General features: G+C 43.7%; 2 pseudogenes; one reads left to right on the forward strand and one right to left on the reverse strand.

The window, feature by feature from the left end:
- Positions 1-6,468: 6,468 nt before the first annotated feature.
- Positions 6,469-6,586, forward strand: LOC124723444 (annotated as a pseudogene).
- Positions 6,587-9,504: 2,918 nt separating this feature from the next.
- On the reverse strand, positions 9,505-9,623 carry LOC124723660 (annotated as a pseudogene).
- Positions 9,624-18,221: the final 8,598 nt, after the last annotated feature.

Raw genomic sequence — 18,221 nt, forward strand, 5'->3', positions numbered from 1 at the left:
ACTATTGGGTACCTAATAGAGCTGATGTCAAGGAAATTCGCAGTCAGCGAATTAATTTCGGAAATATTTCTTAGAACTGTGGGTCGTCAACAATGTCTGTTCTTTCAGATATGCAAGAAAGGGCCGGCCGGAGTGGCCGAGTGGTTCTAGGCGCTGCAGTCTGGAACCGCGCGACCGCTACGGTCGCAGGTTCGAATCCTGCCTCGGGCATGGTTGTGTATGATGTCGTTAGGTTGGTTAGGTTTCAGTAGTTCTAAGTCCTAGGGGACTGATGACCTCAGCAGTTAAGTCCCATAGTGCTCAGAGCCATTATTTTGCAAGAAAGGATTACAGGTTAAGGCGGGCACACGATGATAACAACACTGGTCTCGATCCCTTGTTGTCTCATTCTCCCTGCTGTCGGAGTCCAAGCAATGTTACGAGCATTAGGTGGTGAATTTATTGGACTACGATCTAAGGATGTAGACAGTGTGACGTACCGAGGTTTGGGTCAGTCCGGGGAGCGTGTACGGATAGCCGAAGAGGATAAGGCGACTGCTCGCGATAAGTGGGAAATGTGAGTTCAAGTTCTAGTCGGCAAAAAATTTCGTATGCTGTTATAAGCGGTAGATGTATACCTAATACAGCTGATGTCAAGGAAACTCGCAGTCAGAGAATTAATTTCGAAAAAATGTTATATCAAACGTTCTGTGACGGAATTCAATGTTCCGGACTGTACTGCAGTCATCTGATGACGACCTGTCTTGCTCCAAGGCGATAAAAATTGATAAAATGTAAAATATACTTAGTGGCTTTTCAGAGCTACAAGTTTGGGCTATTTGAAATTATTTAGGTCTTTCGTGGTTCCCGTTTTTCCATAAAGTCGAATGCCGGGATGATTCCTTTCAAAATAGCACAGTCCATTTCCTGTGCAATCCGAGAAGTGCTCTGCGTCTAAGTATTTGTCGTCGAAGGGACATTACATCCCAGTCTTCGTTCCTTATTTCATTCGAAGCTGGCAGGACATCAAAACTGAAAAAAATGCCAAGAGTGAGACGAAAGTCAGAAGAACATTAGAACTGTACTCTAAATGGGTTCACAGAAGTGCCATTACATTAGTGCTGTCGGAACATACTAGACAGGCATTAATACGTCGTCTTGTCTTTGCTATCACGGGAAACCGCCAGAATGCCCTAGATGGGCGAACTTCAAGTCGATCCGTGCCAACTGCTATCCCTGACCCGGTCTACTCTTCGCACGTGGCGAGTCTAAATTTTACGAGGATCGATAGAACAGTCTGCGAAGCCACGTGACGGTGCCAGCCGCAAGGCCAACTGCACCCGCCTTCTTGTTTTTAAGTTCCTTTCCCAATACACGTAGACGGTCTTACTAGCTATTTTCATCATTAAATAAGGAAAATATTTACTTAAGCTGTTTCCTGAAATTAAAAATTGTCATTTCGGTTTATTGTTTTACTGTAGGTTGTATGCGACATTGAAATGTAGATTCATTTGCCAAAGGTAGACATTTTTCCTAAATACGACACAACCGTCGTTTTGGTAAATGCCGTGAATGATACTATAATTTATTTGCTTATTCATTACTTACCCCTGGTATTACATTCATCATTTTACCATTTTATAATTTCAGCTGTTCAAAAATGGTTCAAATGGCTCTGAGCACTATGGGACTTAACTGCTGAGGTCATCAGTCCCCTAGAACTTAGAACTACTTAAACCTAACAAACCTAAGAACATCACACACATGTATGCCCGAGGCAGGATTCGAACCTGCGACCGTAGCAGCGGCGCGGTTCCAGACTGAAGGGCCTAGAACCACTCGACCACTCTGGGAGGCATTTCAGCTGTTATCTACAATCATGTTATAATTTATAACTAGGAAAACAAAATAAGTAAAACCAAAAACTTACAATGACATTCTGGAAGGAAAAGATTAGAAGTATCATAACGAGGTTGGTAGCAAAAGAAGCCCCTACTAAAGAGGCGCATGCGTTGTCATATTGCCTAACACGATGTTTATTAGGGTTTATGTGTAGACATACAACAGAATAGTTGATGACAATCGACCGCAAATTGTCGTCAGGTCAAATAATATGAGAAAAAGGTAGACGTGGTATTAATAACGTAATTTATTTGCTAGACGATGCTGATCATACACAGGTTTACTTTGGATTGTAAACATCTATACTTTCAATAAAAATTATTCATGAAGTCGACATCCGCCTTCACAGCTAAAAGTCACGTGAATGGGTTCAAATTTCGATACGTTCAAAGATGTTTCTTGAAAGGACTGTTGACGCAAAACTTGCAGGTGAATCAGTGGCCCATTGTGCCAGGTGTACCAATGAATACGACACCGGACAGGACAACAGCTGAAATGCAAGCCGGCCATCAAGATAAGTTTCTCTAAATCACTCCAGACGAATGCCAGAATGGTTCCTTCGAAAACGGCATAGCCAATATCCTCCCCATTCCTTGATTTTCTTGCTTTTCAAATAATCGTTTTTTTTCGGCTGTATCTCTTCCTCTTTGCCAGGGTCCTCCCAGTGATTGCAGATCAATCTGGGGGTTAAATATGTAAACACTACAAGAAATGCAAGCTCGGGTTGTATTTGACACAAACGAGACCAGTGCAATGTCCTCAATACGTTATAAGTGGCAGTCGTGGTCAGAACAGTCTTCCGTGTAGTTATGAGTGCATTTTGTTGGAACTAACTGATTTGTAACGTGGGCAAATTGGTGGTGTTCGTATGGTGGCTGCTCCCGTAATCATGGGAGCCGAAGTGATTAGTGCTTCAAGAGGCACCGTATCGAAGATTTCTGCCGCATACAGGGAAAGCGGAAACACGTCATCCGCTAAGACACAACGCAGGACAAAGTGTGTGTTGAGTGATCTTGACAGATAGTTCAAAATGGTTGAAATGGCTCTAAGCACTATGGGACTTGACATCTGAGGTCATCAGTCCCCTGAACTTAGAACTACTTAAACCTAACTAACCTAAGGACATCACACACATCCATGCCCGAGGCAGGATGTTATTGATAGGTCTAGGTCTAACTCCTAAACAGTAGTGTTTCGTACTCTCTCTGCCATTGTGTACTCGAAAACACTTCTTACAAATCTCGTATCACTAGCTTGTATATAAGACACGTCCCGTTTAATTAGTAACCACGATTTACTTTCATGTAGCAAGACTAGCGATGTCAATATTCTGCAGAATTTCATTTGTGTACCCTTTCCTGATTCATTGTTGAACGGATAGTGGATTGAGTCGTACTTATAATGAAACGTGTGTGTTGCATTAATTGCCGGCCACTGTGGCCGAGTGGTTCTAGATGCTTCAGTCCGGCACCTTGCTGTTGCCACGGTCGCAGTTTCGAATCCTGCCTCGGGCATGGATGTGTGTGATGTCCTTAGGTTAGTTGGGTTTAAAGCAGTTCTAAGGCTATGGGACTGATGACCTCAGATGTTAAGTCCCATAGAGCTTAGAGCCATTTGAACCATTTTTGTAGCAATCATAGTAGATTGCGTCTAAACAACGTGAATTATTGGGATGAGATCTTGTCGAGCGTGGTATTGACATAGTACTGTTACAGATGATTGTGAATCCCAGTGCCAGTACCTGTCAGTTGTTTCCAAACACCGTTAATAGAGCTGTTGAGATATGTTTAGATTACGGATCATCTTACACCTTCCCACATGCCCTCACTTCACTTGTCAGTATTGTCACTTAATCGATAATTGTGCTCAATCATTGTTCTTAAACCTGCGAGTGCCACATTCTGATGCTGAACTTTCTTTACACTACCAGGATTAATCTGACTACTGTTAAATGGTTCAAATGACTCTGAGCACTATGGGACTTAACATCTGAGGTCATCAGTCCCCTAGAACTTAGAACTACTTAAACCTAAGTAACCTAAGGACATCACACACATCCATGCCCGAGGCAGGATTCGAACCTGCGACTGTAGCGGTCGCGCGGTTCCAAACTGAGACTACTGTCACATTCAGTGACACCGCATTGAATCCGCCTCCGTAGCTGAGTGGTCAGCGTGGCTGACTACCACTCACAAGGCCCGGGTTTGATTCCCGGCCGGGTTGGAATTTTTATCCACTGCGGGCTGGGTGTTGTGTTGTCCTTAGCATCATTTCACCATAATCTACGAGCAAGTCGCCAAAGTGGCGCCGACTAAAACTGGCATACAATCATTTCATTTCAGAGTAACAGAGCGATCTTCTCTGTCAGGAAACCTGCCTCGTCACGAAAGCATACGCAGAAGTACTCACTTATACGATGTTCATAGACCTTGAAGATCATGTGCTGACCGCACAATTACCTCTACTGACTGCACTCTCGAGTTGTTTGCATCCATTCGGTGTTGCTGACCTTTCGTGGTGTCGTCCATCAGTGAAGTGGGATATAAGGTCTTCATCGAACTAGTTGTTCCAGAACTGTAAGAGGATGTACCACTTAAAATGAGTCGTCGGATGTGGATTCAACTAGAGTGAGTATCTGTACACTTTTATGTGGAAGTACCTGATGACGCACTCCATGCCACATCCCAGGCGTTGGATTAGAGGGGAAGGTCGAATTAGATGGTGACATCGCTCCCCTGATCTGACTTCTGTTAGTTTTGTCTGTGGGGCCATATCAAAAGATTCGCGTTCGTGACACGAAAAAAAACATTGTTCACATGGCTCTGAGCCCTATGAGACTTAACATCTGAGGTCATCAGTCCTCTAGACCTTAGAACTACTTAAACCTAACTAACCTAAGGACATCACACACATATATGCCGGAGGTAGGATTCGAACCCGCGACCGTAGCAGTCGCGCGGTTCCAGACTGAAGCGCCTAGAACCGCTCGGCCATACCGGTTGGCGTGAGACAAAGAAACACTTCTTCCCAAGATAGTTACAACGTCTAATGAGGCTCGTCGGGTGCCTCCTGTACTTGTAAGAGGACGCTGGAATTTGCTATGAGGCTGTCATGCCTGTACTGAATGTTGTGGTCGCCATTTTGGACACTTTCTACAGAGCTAAATGTTGTAGATTAAACAGTACATTATCTTTGCTGAATTTAAGATGCATGTGCATTGGAGGTGGAAGAAGCGGTTAGCGTTTGGACGGCAAGGGTGAAGAACGGAGAAGGAACTAAACATGGTGGCTGTCGCAAAATGGGAGACAACGCATACTAATTTAGAATTTGAAATTGTGTAATTATTCACAGATTCATTGTATCACATCAGCATAATCACGGCACTGTGCTCGCACTTCTGCGCTATATCCTGTACATGATGTGACAAAAGTCATGGGATAGCGAAAATCACATATACAGATCGCGTACCCAAAAGTATAAGAGGGCGCTGCACTGGCGGAGCTGTCATTTGTAGTCAGGTGATTCACGTGAAAATATTTCCGGTGTGATTATGGCGTTACGAAGGGAATTAACAGACTTTGAACTCGGAATGGTAGTTGGAATTAGACATATGGGGTATTCCATTTCGGAATTCACAAGGAATGGAACATTTCGAGATTCACAGTGTCAGGAGTGTGCTGAGAATACCAAATTTCAGGCATTACCTCTCACCACGGACATCGCAATGGCCGACGGCGTTCACTTAACGATCGAGAGCAGCGGCGTTTGTGTGGAGTTGTCAGTGCTTACAGACAAGCAACACAGCGTGAAATAACAGCAGAAATCAAAGTGGGACGTACGACGAACATATCCGTTAGGACAGAGTGGCGAAATTTGGCGTTAACGGCCTACGGTAGCAGACGACCGACGTGAATGCCTTTGCTTACAGCAGGATATCGCCTGCAGCGCTTCTCCTGGGCTCGTGACCATTCGGTTGGACCCTAGACGACTGGAAAACCATGGCCTGGTTCAAATGGCTCTGAGCACTATGGGACTCAACTGCTGAGGTCATTAGTCCCCTAGAACTTAGAACTAGTTAAACCTAACTAACCTAAGGACATCACAAACATCCATGCCCGAGGCAGGATTCGAACCTGCGACCGTAGCGGTCTTGCGGTTCCAGACTGCAGCGCCTTTAACCGCACGGCCACTTCGGCCGGCCCATGGCCTGGTCACATGAGTCCCGATTTCATGTGGTAAGATCTAATAGTAGGGTCCGAGTGTGACGCAGACTCCGTAAAAACATGGACCCATGTTGTCAACAAGGCACTGTGCAAGCTAGTGGTGATTCTATAATGGTGTGGGCTGTGTTTACATCGATTGGAGTGGTACCTCTGGTTCAATTGAACCCATCATTGACTTGAAATGGTTATGTTCGGCTACTTGGCGACCATTTGCAGCCATTCATGGATTTCATGTCCCAAGCAACGACGGAATTCTTATGGATGTCAATGCGCCATGTCACTTGGCCACAGTAGTTTGTGATTGCTTTGAAGAATATTCTGGTCAGTTCGAGCGAATGATTATTCCCAACCCGATCACCCAACGGGCAACGGCCTTGCGGCAGTGGATACACCGGTTCCCGTCAGATCACCGAAGTTAAGCGCTGTCGGGCGTGGCTGGCACTTGGATGGGTGACCATCCGGGCCGCCATGCGCTGTTGCCATTTTTCGGGGGGCACTCAGCCTCGTGATGCCAATTGAGGAGCTACTCGACCGAATAGTAGTGGCTCCGTTCCAAGAAAACCATCATAACGACTGGGAGAGCGGTATGCTGACCACACGTCCCTCCTATCCGCATCCTCAATTGAGGATGACACGGCGGTCGGATGGTCCTGATGGGCCGCTTGTGGCCCGAAGACGGAGTGATTGCCCAACACGAATCCCATCCAACATTTATGGGGCATAATCGGGAGGTTAGTTCGTGCACAAAATTGTGCACCGGCAGCTCTTTCACAATTATGGACGGATATAGAGGTAGCATAGCTTAATATTTCTTCAGGGGACATCCAGCTACTTATTGGGTCCATGCCACGTCTTTGCTGCACTACGCCAGGCAAAAGGAGGTCCTACATGATATTAAGAGGTATTCCATGACATTTATCAGCTCAGCGTAGATTAACAAAAATTGAAATGACACAATTTCAGATACTTTACTGGAGTCATTCAGATATGATTTTATGAATATAGACTGAAGCGGGCAGTGAAAATTTGTACCAATACCGAGAATCGAACCCGTTTCTCCTGCTTACTACGCAGGTGCGTTAGCCAGTGGGTAAGCGGTTAGCCATTTGGAAGCCTACCTAGTATTCTGGAGACCCGGGTTAAATTCTCGGCCGTGGTACAAATTTTCACTCACCGCTTCAGTGTATATACATAAAATCATTAAGAAAATTATTCTTTTTTTATTTCAGATAAAATTTGAAGACTACAGGACTTCCGTCATTGACAAACCTCATTTTGGTCAGAGCAGCTTTAACTCTTCCTATGGGTGTGGGGGGTTTAAAGATGACTGAATTTCTTTTAAAAAATCAGATTATGTTGTCCAGTGGTCAGTAAATAATGTGCAAAAACATGTACATTGATTGCTTCATTAGTTTTGTCAAAAAATCTTAAGAACCGCTTATTTTATAAGCTGACTCTGGAGAGCGGACCCATTAGGTGGCGCGAACTTCCGTTCCTGGTTATTGTGCGTTGAGCGGTTACTCTACTTCAAGCGGTCACACTGTTTCAAATGGGCGTAGAGGTAACTTGTGTGTTAGTGAGCTGTTAGCGTGATTTAGAACTGGTAAAGTGACAGATTTTGGGCGACTGGTGTCCAAGTGATTACTTTTGCTTCTGTTCGTAGTTAGAAGAATTCGAGGTTGAATGGGACTTAAAATCTGTGGGCCTGTTGCGTCTCTAACTTGACGAGTGTTAAGCGATGGGGAGCACTGAACTCTGATCTAGTTCAGCTGCAATTTTCGAATTATTACTGGACAGACTTTTGGAACCCACTATCCACTCATGATACTGCAAGTTTAGATGTGCTAATGGCGATATTGAGCTTTATTTATTTGTGAAGTGGCAGTTATTTTGTGTATAGTTTAGCGGAATCGGAAACTGTATTTCACAAACCATTGGTGTTTATTAAGTATTTGGGAAATCTTCTACGACTTAAATACGCAAATACTCACTCCTTACTACACTTGATTATTATTGTTATTTTATTTCCTGCTTATATGCATATTTGCACGGCCAACATTAAAATTATTTACGTGTTTTTACTGATGGAATAAATCGTCAGTTCGTTCAACCCAAATACTTTGATGTTGCCTACAATTTGTTATTCGATAGAATTCAACTCTTTTCACACTTGTATTAATATCACATTTATTTCAACTTGTATTTTATTTAGTTTCGCCTAACTTGCCAAAACTTACATAATTTAAACTGGAGGATCACAAGTTTGCAGCAAGTATAAGTGTTGAGCATGAACGTAGATGGTGCACGACTTGACCTTAACCTATGTCGAGGTAATATTAGAAACAGAGTCTTGAATTTGTCCAACTGTGTGTGCTTGTGTGTGTACGTGTGTGTGTGTGTGTGTGTGTGTGTGTGTGTGTGTGTGTGGGTGTGTGTGTGGGTGTGTGAATGTTGCGATTGATTTTCTATCATGGACAATAATTTGGTGAGGTAAGATCATGCTGCACGCCAGTACAGTTGCAACCGTTACATAATGAGACATTCTACACAAAGTTTCTACCGATATGTAGGTTTTATGTACGACGGACGCACAGGTAAAATCATACATTGGAGATGACAGCTGTCGTAGAGAGGAAGTGCGCCTATTGCCACAACGAAAGGAGTGTCTTGAGAGTGTGGTGTAGTAAGAACTTGCACTGGCGTTGACGCGTCATTCGGCGCAGAATACAACTAGATTTGCAATATCAGCAGACTTGATCGCCGGTTGATCATGATTATGTCATACAGGCACTGGGCTCTTCAGGTGTTAGTAATATATCACGAATACCTCGTTTCGTGGAAAACTACCGTGTTCATGGTCACCTGCCATGAGCGACAACGAATTCGGGCCATGGGTCACTGACGAAAATTGTGTCTTGTAAAAGCAGAAAGAAAGGAAACGGCGCTAAAGGTCACTCCCCAATTCATTGCCTGGCAACCTCAACCTGTGAACAGCCGTAGTCTACTATCCAAAACAATGTCTTCATTTTGGTGTCCTGCAGCCACTGTCCCTACGTGTATCTTTCGTTGCACGTCATAGGAAGACTGAGATTAGCATGAGCGCCGTAACATCTCCATCGTTTACTCACATTATGGGAGAACGTAATTTGAGCCAATGAGCCTTCGTATACTCTTGTGAAAGGTGCTAACCAACTCCGTTTGACCAGGCCTCGGAAGGTCCAACGGTACCGACCGACTGACATGTCATCCCGAGCCGATAGGCGTCACTGGATGCGGATATGGAGGGACATGTAGTAGATACACCACTCTCATGGCCGTTGTCAGTTTTTGTGACCAGAGCCATTACTTCTAAGTGAAGTAACTCCTCAACTGGCCTCAGAAGGGCTGAGAGAACCACGCTTGCCAACAGCGCTCGGCAGACTTGTAAGGTCACCCATCTAAGTACTAGCCCAGCCCGACAGTACTTAACTTCGGTGATCTGACGGGAACCGGTGTTACCACTGCGACAAGGGCGTTGACTTATGGAAGGTAGGAGTACATCTAAAAGCAACATCAGGCAACGGATACCGTTTCGCAAAGGTTCATGAACGACAGACCGATGATGTGCAGTCTTTCGTTTGTTGCACCTTCAGTCAATGTTCTACCAGGTCGGTCTCAGATTGTACTGTGGAATACTCAGCATATATGGGGTACTTGTATGCCCCACTTTCCCTTCAGGATAGCATTTCCAAGTGAACATAGTTATCTATGCTCAGGCATAATTCGGCGAACATGGTGAGGAGCATCGGCTCATTCTTTGGCTCTGCAAGCAGAAAGGCGTTTACGTTATCAAGCTCGTTGCTCTTATTTTAGAGTGAAAAATATTATGCACCGATACTAGGAAAATTCTACATTCCATGAGCAATGATGCAGAATTCTCGAAGAAACAATTGACGAATTTTATGATCCAAATCCGCAGCGAACAGCAGCAGTTCGTCAGGCTAAGTGTGTTCCAGTGCCACGTTAATTATCCGAGTTCTGGCGTTCGCAGTATTTTACAATTTTACAGCCGCGCCTGTGCTCGCTTGTGTGTTTTTTTGTTTGTTTGTACCGTTCAAAGATGGGCGTAGTAGTGCTGTGGCAGAAAGTGCTCCACGGCCAGAGACCAGGGACAGTTGACGGCGCAAAGCCGCTGATCGAATCTGGTGTCCAGTAGAGCCGGCGGGGAGTTTGCGTGGCTGGGTTCCGCCGTAAGTGGCGCAGCGCCCTAATGAGGCCTGCTGGCCCTAATCAAATTACTCAACTCCCAACGGAAAGCCACATACTTGCCCAGCCTCCCGGCATCCACCTAACTCCCGATCGGATTTCACAGAAACTTCGCTGCACTGCTGATCCTTTTTTCCAATTCCATTAGGATTGGAAACAACGTCGCTTTCGTTGCAAAACAATGGCCCTTCCGATAAGACTGCATCAACGTTGCTTAGGAAATAACCCGAAATCCGTGAACAATGGAATATCTGTAGCGGTACAGCTTTTTGTAGTTGGTATACGTGTGAAGACGCTACTCTTGAAAATTCGTGTGGTTATAAAATCTTAACATGGCTGTAAACAGTAACGGCATAGCGATAATCTTGGAAAGGATGAAAAGAATCAGCCAACCACTTGTGTATCACAGATTTACTAGAACCCTTGACCTATAATCATAAAATTATCTTCTTTAGAGGGAGATTGTGACGGTTGTTACCTGACAACAGCCGAACGGCATTAGTCTAAGGTACCTTATCAATACAATATGTAATAAGCGTCAATCTCCTTCTGAAGAGTATAATTTTATAATTATCGAAATATATGTCAAGTTTTCTAATAAACTTGTGTTATGCAACAGGTTCACTGATGTTCTTCATACTTTCCTAGACTGTAACACGGTTATATTAACACGTCGTCTTCATTTACAAAATGTAGTTTGTGAATTACTTTGCTTAGATTAATCCATTTTTAAGAATAGTTGCCTAGGAAATGCTCAGAACCACAGATGCATGATGTTCTTTGACATCAGATATATTTAGAATTCATGAACACAGTTTGTTCTAGAATATGGTTATCTTCCTTTGACTCTAAATAACTTCTGTGACCAATTAGTGTGAATTTCGTTCTCAACGATAGTGTATAGACCAACTAGCTCTCTGTAACGTCTGAGGGAGTGCCTGGCTCCGGTTTTTCGACAATGATCAGCCACCTATACGTACCTAAAAATTGTTTTAACTACTTGTTTTTCATTATTCAGTTTTTAATAGTCACTAGGGTTTTATGAAATACGACAGACCATAACGCAACCAAACGGGCAAGAATACGCGCGCGCGCGCGTGTGTGTTTGTGTGTAGTGTGTGTGTGTGTGTGTGTGTGTGTGTGTATGCGCGCGCGCTCCCGCGCACTCGAGCGCCTGCATGAATTGTACAACATATAGTTTAGGACATATGACGTAAATATGACTAAACTGGGTGAGTGATAAACTGCGGCATCCTGTATGACGTTATAGTTTATTATTTCATTGTTAATAACTCTGTTCACAAAACAGTTCCCAGGTAGAACCCACATAAACCACTGGATGAATTGCAAAATTATATCATTATACGACACATAGTCGCGACAGTTGTGACACAGTCGTGACAGGACGACACGTGACGTCATAAACATTGATATACGTGAAAATGAAATTACATGACGAAATTCTCTTGTGACACAAGTGAAATATGTATACAAATACGTGAAAAGTATTTGACATGTGCGTAACACGAGGAAAGGCAGAGTAAAAAGTTCATCCTAAGCCCCTGGAATGATTTCAACTAAATTGGGTGCACATGTTAGTTACCATCTGGAGAGAAATACTGTGGGGTAAGAATCACCAACCTCCTATTGGTGTGAGGGTGATAACATGGAGAGAGATGGGAGAGGAGAAGATGGCCAGATAGAGATGGGCAAGGAGGAGATAGGCACAGAAAGAGGGTAGCAGGAGAGGGACAGGGAGAGGGGAAAAGAAGGAGATGACCAGAGAGTGGGGAAGGAGGGTATGGTCAGAAAGTGGGGGAAGGAGGGGATGGACTAATAGAAGACTGGATTAAATACATACTCGAGCAACGTCGGGAATCATCAGAAAATCGTTAGTCTTAGTAGTGTTCGCCGCTTACTTTCACGTGACTATCCGAAGTAACATACTATGACTACTCAGTTTGTATCTTAAGAATTACAGGCCGTTTCATGTGACTCCGTCGTTGAAAACCAACCAATTTCTAAATATTTATATACTAAGATGGTATCTATTCTTTTGTACATGTCCGAAAGAACAGATAGCATGACCATCTTCTTCTGTGCGAATGCACAAACAGTGCCCGAACTCTTACGGGAATCGGCAACGCGCCGCGAGTAATGAGTATAATGGGCAGGGGCACTACGAATGTAGTGCGGGACAATACGGCGAGAATGTGGGTTTCGCGGGCGGCGTGCCAGAGATAAATCCCTGCAGTCGCGCTATCCTCTGTTCGATGTGATTCATGTCGGGCGATCTGGATGGCCAAATCTTTCGCTCTATTTCTCCAAGATGTTCTTCAAACAACCGTGGGCCGGTGATAAGGCGCATCGTCATCCATAAAAATTTAATCGTTGTTTGGGAACGTGAAGTCCATGAATGGCTGCAAATGGTCTTCAGCAGCTGAACATAACCATTTCATGTCAATGATGGGTTCAGTTGAACCACAGGACCCAGTCAATTCCATGTTAACACAGTCCACACCAATATGGAACCACCACCAGCTTTCACAGTGGATTGTTGGCAGTTTGGGTCCATAACTTTGTGGGGTCTGCGCCATTCTCGAGACCTATCACCAGCTCCTACCAACTGAAATCGGGACTCATCCGACCAGGCCATGGTTTTCCACTCGTTAACGGTCGAACGTCCGCCCCTGGTAGGTGAGTGGTCAGCGCAACAGAATGTCAATCCTAAGGGCCCGGGTTCGATTCCCGGCTGGATTAGAGATTTTCTCCGCTCAGGGACTGGGTGTTGTGTTGCCCTCATCATCATCATCATTTCATGCCCATCGACGCCCAAGTCGCCGAAGTGGCGTCAAATCGAAAGACATGCACCTGGCGAACGGTCTGCCCGACGGGAGGCTCTGGTCACACGACATTTACATTTCCAACGGTCGAACAAATATGCTCGCGAGCCCAGGAGAGGCAAAGGCATTTCCTGTTAGGAAAGGCATTCGCATCGGTCGTCTGCTCCCATAGTCCATTAATGCCAAATTCCGCCGCATAACGGATACGCTCGTCGTATTCGCAGTTAAGTGTATGCCGTCGGGCACCGCGTTGTCCGTGATGAAAGGTAATGTCCGAAATCTGGCATTGTCCTTGGATCTCGGAATATTGAATTCCGCAATGATTTACGAATTTGAATGATCCATGTGTTCAAAATTTTTTATTCCCACTCATGCGGCCATAAGCACGGCAAACACCTTTTCTCATGAATCACCTGAGTACAAATGACAGCTCCGCAAATGCACTGCCCTTTAATACCTTGTGTACACGGTACTACAACAATCTGTATAAGTGCACATCGCTATATTATGACTTTCGGCACCTCAGTGCATATCCTCAGGCGTGCTGAGTATCAGTATGCTGGTAATATGGCAGCTACTATATACATAAATAAATAAATAAATACATCAACTTCCTTTTAATCAATACAGATGTGCCACCTACCATGTTATTAAATCGTTTTTAATAAGTATCATGCGAACGACATTGCTTTTTCCATGTAGCACTACAGAAAGATGTGTGCAGTTGCTGCTTGACCTGTGATGGAGGTTTCAATCCACTGTCGTATCTAGGGATTAATTGTTCGAAATCTGTCACTCTTAATTTCTCTGTTATTGACGAGATGTAATTGTATATGCTCTGGGGTCTCCATTTCATCAATCATTTGTCCGCACAGCTCATTAATCACTTCAGTTTTGCAATATCCCTCAGTGGTCCCAAACATAAACAGGAATGTTACAGGTTATCACGTCACGACCTTCTGCCTATGCTGATTAATATATTACTATATTCCAATTCTAGAACTTCCAAATTTCTGCATGTTATATTAACACCAGGTGTGCCTTGATAATGTAAGTGATCCGTTTGAGTTTGGTTAAGGGCGTATGTAACTGCTAAAGGAAAAAGAAAGTATAGGACGAAAAGTGTTTCAACTCAGGTTGAAAATATTTCTAAAGCAGTTTATTTTTCAATACTGCTAAGAAAATTGCATTTCCAGCTGTAGTACTTTATCCATCCTCAGTAACTCTAAGAGTACTTGTCAAAAAAATCAGCAACCAGTTGCACAAAAGAAATTTTATTTCTTGACTGGTTTCAGGGACCTGTTGCCCTTCTTCAGAAAATTAAAATTATAAACTATTACCGAGCATCAAAAGTAAACAGGGGTATTCAGAATATTACTGTAATCGCAACTGTAGTTAACATAAAACAAATATAGTACAAGGAAACAAAACAACAAGTGCTGCTATCATGCAAGGAGTGGAGCTAACCAGCTAATGACAAATTCTGTTTGTGTAACTGGTTGCTGATTTTTTTCAGCTGTGTTCATTATTCAGGCAGTCGTCTAAAGCATCTCCACCTCTACCAACGACCTTCTGTAATAGTCCGTCATCATTTAATATGTGTTTAGTACACAGAGTACCAGTACCACTTGTTTCACGGATGTTGTGTGGGAAGAGCGAATAATTGTAAGCTTATGTGTTAGCCAACCTTCCGGCGTTTTTATCGTCAGTATCATTCCGCGATGTGTATTTTGCAGGTAGCAAATATGTGTCTTCAGTCCTCTAAGAAAATGAATTTTCTGAATTTCAGTAGTAACCTATTTACTGTGAACAGCAGTGAAATAGAGTTTTGTAGAGAATAAGTGTGTCTTGACTGAGCAGGCTTGTGATGGATCACGCAGTTCTTCTCTGGATATTCTCTTTTTGTTTTGTAAATCCTTCTGGGTAATGGTTTCACGCAGATGGGGTATTCTCAAGAGTTTTTCTGTCAATCCTGCTGGATAATGATTCCATGAATTTGAAAAATACTCAAGAATTTGTCGGAGAGACATTAATAAGGGACCACTTTGTTACATGTGTTCCAATGAATCTCATTCTGGGATCCAGTTCCAGGTATATCTATACATGTTAATAGATTAATAGCCCCCGACGCCTTTTTCTGTCTATGGGTGAAGGCTACTCTCAGGAACTACCGCAGCGATATTGATATAATTTTCAGTTGTAAATAGTCTGATGCACGAAGGAAGGATCGCGTATATACGAGGGCGTGCTGGAAAGTAATGCCTCCGAAACTTTTATGTAAAAACTTTTAAAGCTTTTTTTAAATAAGATAAACGTTATTAGTGTTCTACATATTTATTATTCAGTTCACATATTTATTTCTGAGCATAGTCATCCTGATGACGAAGATATTTCTCCCAACGAGAGACCAGTTTGTTGATGCCCTCACTGTAGAATGTTTAACTTTGTTGACGAAGCCACCACCTCGCCTCTGCTTGCACCGGTTCATTGTCATCAAAGATAAGTCCGCGACGTTGCTCTGTAAATTTCAGAAACAGATGAAAATCGAATCGGGTCGAGTCGGGACTGTATAGACGATGATCGAAGATAGTAAACAAAGGTGTCGACTTGTTGCAGATGTCTCAGCGTTCGTGTGTGGTCTAGCATTGTCATGCTGACATGTTAACACGCTACGTTTCGGGACACTCCAACATCAGAGGGCTGCAAATGTCTGGACATGAAGAATAAAGGTTTAGAATACTAGTAACGTTTATTTTATCTAAAAGTTTTGAAAGTTTTCACATAAAAAAATTCGGAGACATTAGATTTCAGTACGCCTTCGTAATTAACTATCGCTGCGCTAGACAAATCGTACTGTCGTTGATACTTAATGCTGCCCGTGCGAATCCGGGGCATATAGGTAGTATATATTCATACAATTGTTCCACCTTACTTCTAATACATAAATGTTCGGCTGTAGTACCTGATTAGGGCCACTTGATTTCGATAGTGTGATCACATAACATCATTTCATTTCACCTGTTTACGTACATGTGTTACTTACCATCGTACTGAAAAATAGATTCCAGTCTGAAAATCTGAAAATCTTACGGCCCTTAGGTAACAGCGGCAAAGGCTACATCGTACAATTACATTGTCTTACGCATTGCAGTGCCTCTACGCTATTTTGTCGATACAATCTCTCTAGTTATGTGTAAATTTTCTGTAACTGCCCAGTATCTAAGAGGCAAAGTATGTTAAAAATACAAGGACGCACATGGGTATGTGCATGGAGAGATTTGTGAATAAGCGTAAAACCCACTAAGGTACAGTAGATTTCTATGCTTGGACAAGTCCCTCACTGTTCGACGTACACTCGTCCCAGTGCGCAGCGGAAGAAAGCATCAACATCTTGCGAAAAAGAGTTGCGCAGTTTTTTGTTGAACAGAGACGGTCTACTGAAAATGTGTTGACGACTGTTTCAAATGCCTTTGGGACAGAAAAGAAATTTGATAACACTCGACGCTTGTGTCGACCAGCAGTATTCACATAAACAGACAAACATGTAGAAAGTGCGACAGATGCAGTCTCAGAATCGTCAGTGTTCTCGGAAACTGACAGTGCGGTATTGGGATTAGCAGGGAGACTGTTAACGCCATCGTTAGCAAGATTATACAGTGAGGTGACAAAATGTAGTGGGATACCGATATGCACATATACAGATGACGGTAGTATCCCATACGCAAGGTATAAAGGAGCAGTGCATTGGCGAAGTTGCCATTTGTAGTAAGATGATTCATGTGTAAAGGTGTCACACGTGATTATAGCCGCACCACGGGAATTAACAGACTTCGAACGCGGCATGGTAGTTGGAGCTAGACGCGTGGTCCATTCTGCATCTGAAATCATTACGGAATTCAGTATTACGATATTCAAGGTGACAAGAGTGAGGTCGAGAATACAATATTCCAGACATTACTTCTCATTACTCATTAGGACAGTACGGCGAAATTTGGCGTTAATGGCGTATGGTAGCAGACAACCGACGCGAGTACCTTTACCTACAGCACGACATCGGCTGCATCAGCTCTCCTGGATTCGTGACAATGTCAGTTGGACCCTAGACTACTGGAAAACCGATGTCTGGTCAGATGAGTCCGATTTCAGTTGGTAAGAACTGATGATAGGTTTCGAGTGGGGAGCAGACCCTACGAACTCATGGACCCAAATTTACAACAAGCCACTGTGCAAGCTGGTGGGGGCTCCATAATAGTATGGGCTGTGTTTACATGGAATTGACTGGGGCTTCTGCATCAACTGAACCCATCATTGACTTGGAATGATTATGTTCAGCTACCGGAAGACCATTTGCAGCCATTCACGGACTTCACGTTCCCAAACAATGATGGAATTTTTATGGATTACAATGCGCCATGTCACCAGGCCACAATTGTTCCCGACTGGTTTGAAGAACATTCTGGACAATTCGAGCGATTGATTTGGCCTCCCAGATTGCCCAACAGGAATCACATCGAATATTTACGGCACATAATCGAGAGATCAGTTCGTGCACTAATCGTGCATCGACAACACTTTCGCAATTATGGACGGCTATAGAGGCTACATGGCTCAATATTACTGCAGGGGACTTCCAACGACTTTTCGAGTCCATGTCACGTCGAGATGCTGCAATACACAGGGCAAAAGGAGGTCCGACACGATATTAGGAAGCTCAGAAGAGTATTTTGTTGGTATACGTTATATACTGTAATACTTTTCAGTTAACTTTGCAGATGCATCATAAAGATCTAGGAGCTGCTGGGGAAAATTAGCATCTGCCACAGCTTGTGTGGCACCGGAAGATAGGGCAGATGGTAGAGAGGTTAGCTGCGAAGCACGTGGCCAGCTGTGAGAGCAAACAGCGCCGAGCGCCTCTTGATCTCCCTTGGCGTCCGCAAGGCACGCGCCGCTGCACCCCTCAGCACGCAGCTTGTCCGTCTCTTCCACGTTTCTCAAACCTCCATTCTGTTCTTATACTGATATTCGCACG

Source organism: Schistocerca piceifrons, chromosome X (genome assembly GCF_021461385.2).
Source record: "Schistocerca piceifrons isolate TAMUIC-IGC-003096 chromosome X, iqSchPice1.1, whole genome shotgun sequence".
NCBI classification, from domain to species: Eukaryota; Metazoa; Arthropoda; class Insecta; order Orthoptera; family Acrididae; genus Schistocerca; species Schistocerca piceifrons.